Source organism: Acinonyx jubatus, chromosome C1 (assembly GCF_027475565.1).
Source record: "Acinonyx jubatus isolate Ajub_Pintada_27869175 chromosome C1, VMU_Ajub_asm_v1.0, whole genome shotgun sequence".
Classification (NCBI taxonomy): Eukaryota; Metazoa; Chordata; class Mammalia; order Carnivora; family Felidae; genus Acinonyx; species Acinonyx jubatus.
In genome coordinates, this window is record NC_069381.1 from 5,491,751 (window position 1) to 5,501,040 (window position 9,290).

Below are 9,290 nucleotides of genomic sequence, written 5' to 3' on the forward strand. Positions count from 1 at the left end.
TTTATTGAAGATGGAGAGAGACTGGAGCGATACAGAGAAGACCAGCATGGCCTCTGCACAAGGATGATGTGCAAATTCATGAAGCGTTCCATATTAAAAAAAAAAAAAAAACTTTCCAGGTAATATAGGACTATTCAGGTTCTAGGGGTGCCTGGGTGGTTCAGTCGGTTCGGCATCTGACTCTTGATTTCGGCTCAGGTCACGATCTTACTGTTGGTGGGATCGAGCTCCACATCAGGGTCCATGCTGACAGTATGGAGCCTGCTTGAGATTCTCTGTCTCCCTCTCTCTGCTCCTCCCCCACTCATGCTGTCTCTCTCTCTCTCTCTCTCTCTCTCAAAATAAATAAACTTAAGAAAAAAAAGGATTACTCACGTTCTTTATTTCTCCCTAAGACAGTTTTGGTAAACTGTGTGTGTGTGTGTGTGTGTTTTTTCTAGGATGTTACCTACTACTTTAAGTTTTCAAACTTATTGGCATAAACATTGATATTGACTTTGATAATACTTTCTGTTTTGTGTTTTCCCTGCTTTTCAGAAGTTTCTACTCTTATTCTTTCCTTTCCAGACTTCTAAAATTCTAAAGTTGAGTGTTTGGTTCCTTCATTTTGAGATTTTCTTCTTTTCTAACAGAAATGTTAGAATGTATCTAATGTATCAGACATGATACATTATTTCTGTATATGGATATCAGTTTGTGTCCACATTCAGTTCTGATGACTTCCAAGTGTATGCACTTTTTCCCAATATATGTAGCTGTATTTTGTTACTGGTTTCTAACTTAATTGCAGTGTGGTCAGACAGCCTCGTCTGCATGGGGCCAATCCTGTGAAATGTGTGGAACCTAACAGTTGGTCTATCTTTGTGACCATTTCATGTGTGATCCAATAGAATGGGTCTTGGGGCGCCTGGGTGGCTCAGTTGGTTAAGCGTCCAACTTCTGATCTTGTCTCAGGTCATGATCTCGGGGTTTGTGAGTTTGAGCCCCATGTCAGGCTCTGCACTAAGAGTGCAGAGCCTGCTTGGGATTCTGGCTTTCCCTCTCTCTGCCATTTCCACACTTGCAATCTCTCTCTCTCTCTCTCTCTCTCTCTCTCTCTCAAAATAAATAAATACACTTAAAAATAGAATGGGTCTTCTCACATCCATCAGAATGGATCCAATGAAAAGACAGAATACTGCTAAGCATTGATGAGGAGGGGGGTCCCTGGAGCTTTCACGTAGGACTGGCAGGAATACAAATTGCTACAACCATTTGGAAACCTTTCGGGCAATGTCTGCAAAGGCTAAACATAAGCTAAACATACCCAACAGAAATACATACACGTGATCATCAGGTGACACCTATAAGACTGTTCATCCGGGGATGCCTGGCTGGCTCAGTCTGTAGAGTGTGCGACTCTTTTTTTTTTTTTTTTTAAAGTTTATTTATTTATTTTAAAGAGAGAGAGTGTGTGAGTGGGAGAGGGGCAGACAGAAAAGAATCCCAAGCAGGCTCTGCACTGTCAGTGCAGAACCCAACGTGGGGCTCAAACTCATGAACCGTGAGACCATGACCCGAGCTGAAATCAAGAGTCAGACACTTAACTTACTGAGCCACCCAGTGTGGCCCAAAGCATGCAACCCGTGGTCTCGGAGTCGTGAGTTCAAGCCCCACGTTGGGTGTAGAAGATACTGAAAGATAATAATAATAGAGGTTAAAAAAGTGTTTATCCCAGCCCCATTTATGCTGCTTGCAAGGAGGCAACAATCTAAATATCCATCCACAGAAGAATGGGTACGTGTGGCTTATTCATACAATGGAATGAGAATAAAGACATTTCTACACACATAAATCTCTCAAACATAACATTGAGCAAAAGAGTACTACTGTATGATTTCATCGATATTCAGTCAATATGGGCAAAATTAATCTACAGTGTTAGAAGTCAGAAGGTGGTTTCCTTTAGCATGGATTGTGACTGGGGTTGGTGCGGTGGCAGAAAGAGGGGTCTGAGGGTGCCATAAAGACCCATTTCCTGATCTAACCCAAGTACTAGGTCTGTAGTGTGTCGACTCCATGAGAATTCATTTGATTCGAGAAACACAACAGATGAACACAGGGGAAGGGAGGGGAAGGGAGGGGAGGGGAGGGGAGGAAAGGGAAAATATGATAAAAACTGAGAGGCAAACCACAGGAGACACTCAAAGACAGAGAACAAACTGAGGGTTGCTGGAGGGGGGATGGGCTCATTGAGTGACGGGCATTAAGGACGGCACTGTTGGGGATGAACACTGGGTGTCATATGTAAGACTTGAATCATTGGGTTCTGCTCTTGAGGCCAAGACTACACTGTATGTTAACTAACTTGAATTTAAATAAAAAAGACAGGATTCCTTTGAGTTATATTTTTGATTTGTGTACTCTTCTCTATATATCTTCTTGTTCAAGAAAAAGTTCAGTGGAAAAAAAAAACAAATGGAAGCACCTGGGTGGCTCAATCAGTTAAGGATCTGACTCTTGATCTCAGCTCAGGTCTTGATCTCAGGGTTGTGAGTTCAAGCCCCACGTTGGGCTCTGTGCTGGGTGTAAAGCCTACTTTAAAAAAAACAACAAAGTTTGTTCCTTAATTGCTAGGTGCGATGTTTATATATTCATTAAATCAAACTTGTTAGGGGCTCCTGGCTGGCTCAGTTGGTGGAGGGTGGGGACCCCTGATCACAGGGTTGTGGGTTCAAGCCCCGCTTGGGGTGTAGAGATTACTTAAAAATAAAATCTTAAAAAAAAATCTCTTTAAATCAAGCTTGTCAATGTTCCTGTCAAATCTCTATCCTTACTTACTTCTTACACACTTGATCTGTCAGGTATAAGAGCGGTCGCGTTAAACTTTCCCGCCTTAACAGTGCATTTGGCAGCTTCTTCTCATAAATCTGTAAATATTTGTTTTACATCTCTTGAGGCTGTATTACTGGATGCTTACAAGTTTAGAATCATTATCTCTTCCTGATGAATTGGAAGTTTGTATCATTATATAGTCCTCTTATCATGGGTAATGATTTTTGCTTTCTTCTCTGTTTTGTCTGATGTTTCATAGCTGTTCCAGCTTTCTCTCGGCTACTGTTTTCCAGTTTATCTTTTTCTACGTTTTCAATTTTTTACGATCCTTATGTTTTGGAACCACCTCTTGTGACTAACACGTAGAGGAATTATTATTTTTAAAAAGTTTTTAATGTTTATTTGGTTTTGAGAGAGACAAACAGACAGACATACAGAGCATGAGTGGGGGAGGGGCAGAGAGAGAGGGAGACACAGGCTCCAGGCTTCGAGCTGTCAGCACAGAGCCCCAGCGGGGCTCGAACACACAAACCATGAGAGCAGGACCCGAGCCGAAGTCGGACACTCAACCGACTGGGTCACCCAGGTGGCCCTGTATCCAATAATTCTAAAATCGGGCCTTTGTAGTTCTGTGCCACTGTCTGGTTTCTGCTGTTCTTATTTATGGTGCTTTGGCTCCTTGTGTGTCCTGTGGTTTTTGCTTGGGAAGTGTTCATTTTCCTCTCTTTTTATTGTTCATTCTGTAGGAATTCTTTGAGGTTTGGGCTGAGGTTGAGTTCTTCCAGGGAGGGTTCACATTTGCTTCTGAAAGTCACCTGAGGGCCCTATTCTCCCAAGATGGTGTGTGTGTGTGTGTGTGTGTGTGTGTGTGTGTGTTTCATATGCACACACTTTGTATCAGTTTTGGAGTCCAGTGCAGAAAATAGAAGCCAGTCAGTGTACATTAAGCAGAAAGAAGTTGAAAACAGGACATCAGGCGCTCGTAAAATCCTTGGAAAGACGGGGGAGTGGTCATCAGCAGGCCTCCCCGGAACTGTTGAATTGATTCAGGCATAAGGAAGCGAGGGTTATGTGGCCACTAAGGCTATTGAAGCTGTTGCCAGAACAACCATATCTGCCCACAAAGCTGCTGATGGAACCTTGAAATACCTAGTCCTGCCACTGCCATGGCTGCCTTTCACACTCGCTTCCATGACCTTAGTTGCAGAAAGACCCGCCCCTGTCTCGCTTCTGTCTACCAAATCTGATGCAGGTCTGGGCAACCGGCCAGACCTAATTCACGTCTAGAACCTAGCTGCAAAAGAGCCTCAGAAACGAAGCGTGTACTTTCTAGCTTCTGCCGGGTCCTTTGGTCCTATTCAGCTCAGAACCACCAGACAGCTCAGTTCTTGCTAGCCTTTGGTCAACTTTCCCCAGTGTCTCTTTTCCCTCCCCTTATTTTGACTGGGGGAGACACTATTCACCGGCTACTGAACACTTGTGATTTCCTTCTCTCTTGTATACTCTTACCACCTGGGCTGGGGGAGCGGGGCGGGGGGAAGACCAGCTTATTTTGTCAGGTGACAACAGTTTTGATTAATGAAACACAAGCCGAAGTCTGTTGAGATTCTGGGAGGGTGTTTGCTTTTCCCGAAAAAGGAAGCAATGTGACTAGTTTTTAGCTTTTCCTTTCCTGCTTTGAGTGTGGATGTACAGGCTGGAGTCTTGGCAGCCTTTCTGTGACCACGAAGAAAAGGTAAAGAGAAATGCTGAGACACCATCCCTATACTACTGAACAAAGACCAGCAGCCACATACTCCCAGACTTCTAGAAGAAAAATAAACCCACTTTGTTAGCTATTGTTAGGTGGTGTTTCTGTTATTTGTAGTCAAAAGTAGCCCTAACCAATACAGAGCTTTCTTTTTATGTGTGTCTTCTGTGAATAACATAGAGATTTTGTTGTTGTTAACTAAATCTGAAAGTCTCTGTATTCTAAAATGGGGATTCAATCCATTCTCCTTTTGTTTTCCTGATATGTTTTGACTTATTCCTGCAATGTCATTTGGTTTACTTTTTACCATGATTTTTTTTTTTTTTTGAGATTTTAAGTCATCTCCTCACCCAACCTGGGGCTCGAACTCACAACCTTGAGATCAAGGGTAGCATGCCCACTGACTGAGCCAGCCAGGTGGCCCTACCATGATTTTTTTGATGTTGAAATGTCTCCCTTCTTCTTTCCATTTGTTGGATTGATTTTTCTTTAAGTTTGTTTATTTACTTTGAGAGAGAAAGAGCATGAGTCGGGGGGGGGGGGGGCGGCAGGCAGACAGAGAGGGAGAGAGAATCATCCCAGGCAGGTCCCACACTCAGCACGGAGCCCGACATGGGGCTCAATCCCACGAACCATGAGATCATGACCTGAGCCAAGATACTTAACTGACTGAGCCACCGAGGCGCCCCAGGATTGATCATTTTTTAAGTTTCATTTTCTTTTTCTTCAAATGGTTTAGAAGTTGTACATCCAATTTCCAGTATTCCCAACTAGGGAATTTTCTGACTGCTTTTCTTTTTGTGTGCTGTAGGTCCAAGACTTTCTACTCATCTGTCTTTATGTTCATGTTATGATCCTTTCTTTTATCCTCTGCTGTCAATCCTCTGAAACAAAAAACATATTTTTTTTAGATATGGCATTTTTCAGGCCTAAGATTTCCATTTGGTTCTTTTTTATATTTTCTGTACTACTCCTAAAAACTCCCTATATCTTCATCCATTCTACCCATCATTGCCTATAAAATCTTTATTTTTACGATAATTATTTTATTATCTATATTAATTTAGCATCGGGTTATCTACGGGTCTGCTTCTATGGCTTCTTCCTCCTGATTACGACATGCATTCTCCTGCTTCTTTTCATGTCTCGTAAATTTGTATCATACACTGAACACTATGGATGATAGACAGTTTCTGTGACCTTCCTCTGGAAAGTGGTAAGTTTGGTTTTAGAAGACAATTAAATTCCCAGCAGATAACCCTGATCTTGTGGTGGTTTGACTATAGGCTTTTTTAGGGTATTTATCTCAGTTTTGCCCTCAGTCTGGGATATGGTGCTCACTTCTAAACCATGGCCTTTCTGGGCTTTATCAGAAAGCCCAATGGGTTTACCAAGTACCTCGAAGTTGGCTGGACTCGATATCCAAACTGCTCAAGTTCCTGCTCAGTTCCTTTGGCCTTCTGGTTGCTTTCCACCGGATTCCTTGGAGATGCACATGTACGTGCACATGCACAGTTCAGAGTTCAGCCAACGATTCGGGGGGTGCTTGTACGCAGATTTGGGGGCTTCCCCCTTTCCACGATCTGCCCTCCCTCTATTCCTATCTACTCGGGAAGGAAACCCTGAAACGGAACCTCTGTCTTTTCAGTCCAATAAGACTGCTACTTGCTGTTTGAATTCTATTTCTTAAAAAAAAAAAAAAAAAGTTTTAGTTTATTTATTTGAGAGAGAGTGGGGGGGGGGGGGCGGGGAGCACAAGTTGGGGAGGGGCAGAGAGAAGGAGAGACAGAATCCCAAGCAGGCTTTGCACCGTCAGCGCGGAGCCCGATGCGGGGTTTGAACTCATGAACTTGTGAGATCGTGACCTGAGCCGAAAGTCGGACGGTTAACCAACGTCGCCACCCAGGCACCCCCTGAACTCTGTTTCTTGTAGGCTGAGAGAATTAAGGAACTGTCCAGGGGAAAGCTGGTTACACATGGATCTGCATTAGTTTGATTCCTTTTTTTCCCAGGGCACTGGTTGCTCTCCACGACCTTCACATGGCTGGTTTTGTGTTTGTTTTTATCCTGGGTTTATCATTGTCATAGGCAGGATGGCTAATCCGATGCAAGTTTTTCTATTATCTGAAGTGGAACTTACCTCCCCAATTTTTTATGTACATTTAATAGTTATTCAATTACTTCTGGAGTTAATCAATTCTGTCCTCTTCTCTCGAGAGACCAAAGCATTAATCTGTCTTCAGTTTCTTCCTCATTCCCTTCCTGCTGGGATTAACCTGGGATCTTAGTTCCCTATTGTTCTCGATTCTTTAGCGATGCATAAAACATTATTTAAACTCCACTGTAGGTTATAATGTCTTCTCTTCTCTCCATTGCCCATCGGACACATCTTCCTCCTTCTTGGATTCTTTTTGTCTTGCTGTGTTGCAACCCTTGAGAAATTCTTTCAAAAAGCCAATCTGAGAGTGACAGACTTTCTGAGGTTTGTATGCCCCAAATAGTTCATTCCGACCTTTCACTTGAACGCTATTTTGGCCGAGTACAAGACTGTGGGTTCAGAATCACTTTTTCTTAGACTCTTGATAATATGGCTCAAGCCATATTTTCTCATTTTCTTATTTTCTTCCAGCATATCCTGTGTTGCTGGGACTCCTAGAATTCTTGCTCTGTTGTGGGTAACTTCCTGCTCGTTTTTACCTTTGGAAGGTGTTTTGTTTTGTTTTGTTTTGTGTTTTCCAACCTCGGTATCCTGCAGTTTTGGGAAATGTGTCTGGGTGTGTCTTACTTTCAGGTAAATCATTTGACCTCAGAGAGTCCTTTCCATACGAAGACCCATGTCTTTCTTCAGATCTGGTGAATTTTTTCCTATTATTATTATTTTTTAACTTAAAAAATGTTTAATGTTTATTTATTTTTGAGAGACAGAGAGAGAAACAGAGTGCAAGTGGGCGAGGGGCAGAGAGAGAGGGAGACACAGAATCCGGAGCAGGTCCCAGGCTCTGAGCTGTCAGCACAGAGCCCGACACTTGGCCTGAACCCATGACCTGAGCCGAAGTTGGATGCCCAATGGACTGAGCCATCAGGCCCCCCCCCCATTATTATTTTTTAAATCTTTAATTGAAGTATAGTTGACGTGTAACATTCTATCAGTTTCAGGTGTACAACATAGTAATCCAACAATTATATACATTACAATATAGTATGCTTTATTTACGTGATGCTACTCTCTATTGTCTTCTCAGATACTAAATGCATCTTAACTCTTCCTCTGATTTTCTGTTCCTTGGCTCTTTTTCACAACAGCCTGTTTTTGTGGATGTACTATGCTGTCTAATGTCGGAGGATTATTTTAACATCTTGTTGGCTTTGTGAAGTGTTCGTATGGGTGTTGGTCTCTGTTTATTGAATTTTGTTCTTTTCTTGACACTAATTTTCCTCAAGTGCTCGGTGATGTTCGATTGTATGCTCATATTTATGTTCGAAAACCCCCTCTCCTATCTGTGGATCCAAGTTCTGATCACATGGGCTTGGAAAGCGGAAGGGCCGAGCTTCCAGACAGAGTGTGCGGTCGGAATGAGCACTCTCCAGCAGATGGGTTTCCAGTCCCACCTGGACATTCCTTGTTTTTATTTTTGTTGTTTTTTTTAATGTTTATTCATTTTGAGAGAGAGAGCGAGCGAGTGCATGAGCGGGGGAAGGGCAGGGCAAGAGAATCCCAAGCAGGCTCTGAGCTGTCAGCACAGAGCTCCACACCGGGCTTAAACTCACCAACCATGAGATCATGACCTGAGCTGAGGACATTTCTTGCTACCTGGGACCTTGATAGGTTTCTGTCACCAATGCTCCAGCTTATGGAGACTCACACTCACTAACACAGCTTCGTACAGGGGGACAGGGGAAGAACTTGGCTGGGGGATACCCTAGAAGGGGCTCCCTAGATAATCACCCTGACGACCGCCCAGGGCTCCTTCCTGTTCTGTGTCCGTAAAGGCACAGTTTTTCCAGAACTCTCGGAGCTGCTTTCACATAAGTCGTGTCCTATGACGACTTCCTTGATCCTACTTCTCCATTGTACCACACCTGTCTGCTCTGTATCTTTCATGAACTCCTGCAACAGTCAGGCATGCCAATAGAGAGGTTTTTGGGTTTTTTAAGTTTATTTATTTATTCTGCGAGAGACAGAGACAGCATGAATGGGGGAGGGGCAGAAAGAGAGGGAGAGAGAGAGAGGATCCTAAGCAGGTTTCTGCGCAGAGCCCAACGTGGCTCACAAAACTGTGAGATCGTGACCTGAGCTGAAACCAAGAGTCAGACGCTTAACCGACAGAGCCACCCAGGCGCCCCAAGAGTTTTGTTTTATACTTACAGACTGAGCCTTCATTTCAGGAGTTTTCAGGCGATGCTTAGCGGGGCGGCAGGGGCCCCCCTGCGTCCGGCGAGGGACTGATTCTCGGTCACCCTACTGCAGTGCATTCCTGGCTGTGAGCCGCACAACAGGATGCCGCACCACTCGGAATAATTAGCAGCTTGCCTCGGATGAGGTTCAGACTTAGAGGAAAGAGGCCTGCCAACATCAGGATTTACAGCCAGAAAAGCAGTTGGAAATATATCCTCAACGTTAGGCTACCAAATTTTAGAAGAAAATCTTTTGGGGGGGGGGGGGGAGAAGTCCCACCTGGAACCAGTTATGGAGGAGTGAGGTGATAATTCCAGAAACATGGAGGAC

At 43.7% G+C, this 9,290-nt stretch overlaps 1 pseudogene; it reads left to right on the forward strand.

Moving 5' to 3' along the window:
* On the forward strand, positions 1 to 98 carry LOC113599651 (uncharacterized; annotated as a pseudogene).
* Positions 99 to 9,290: the final 9,192 nt, after the last annotated feature.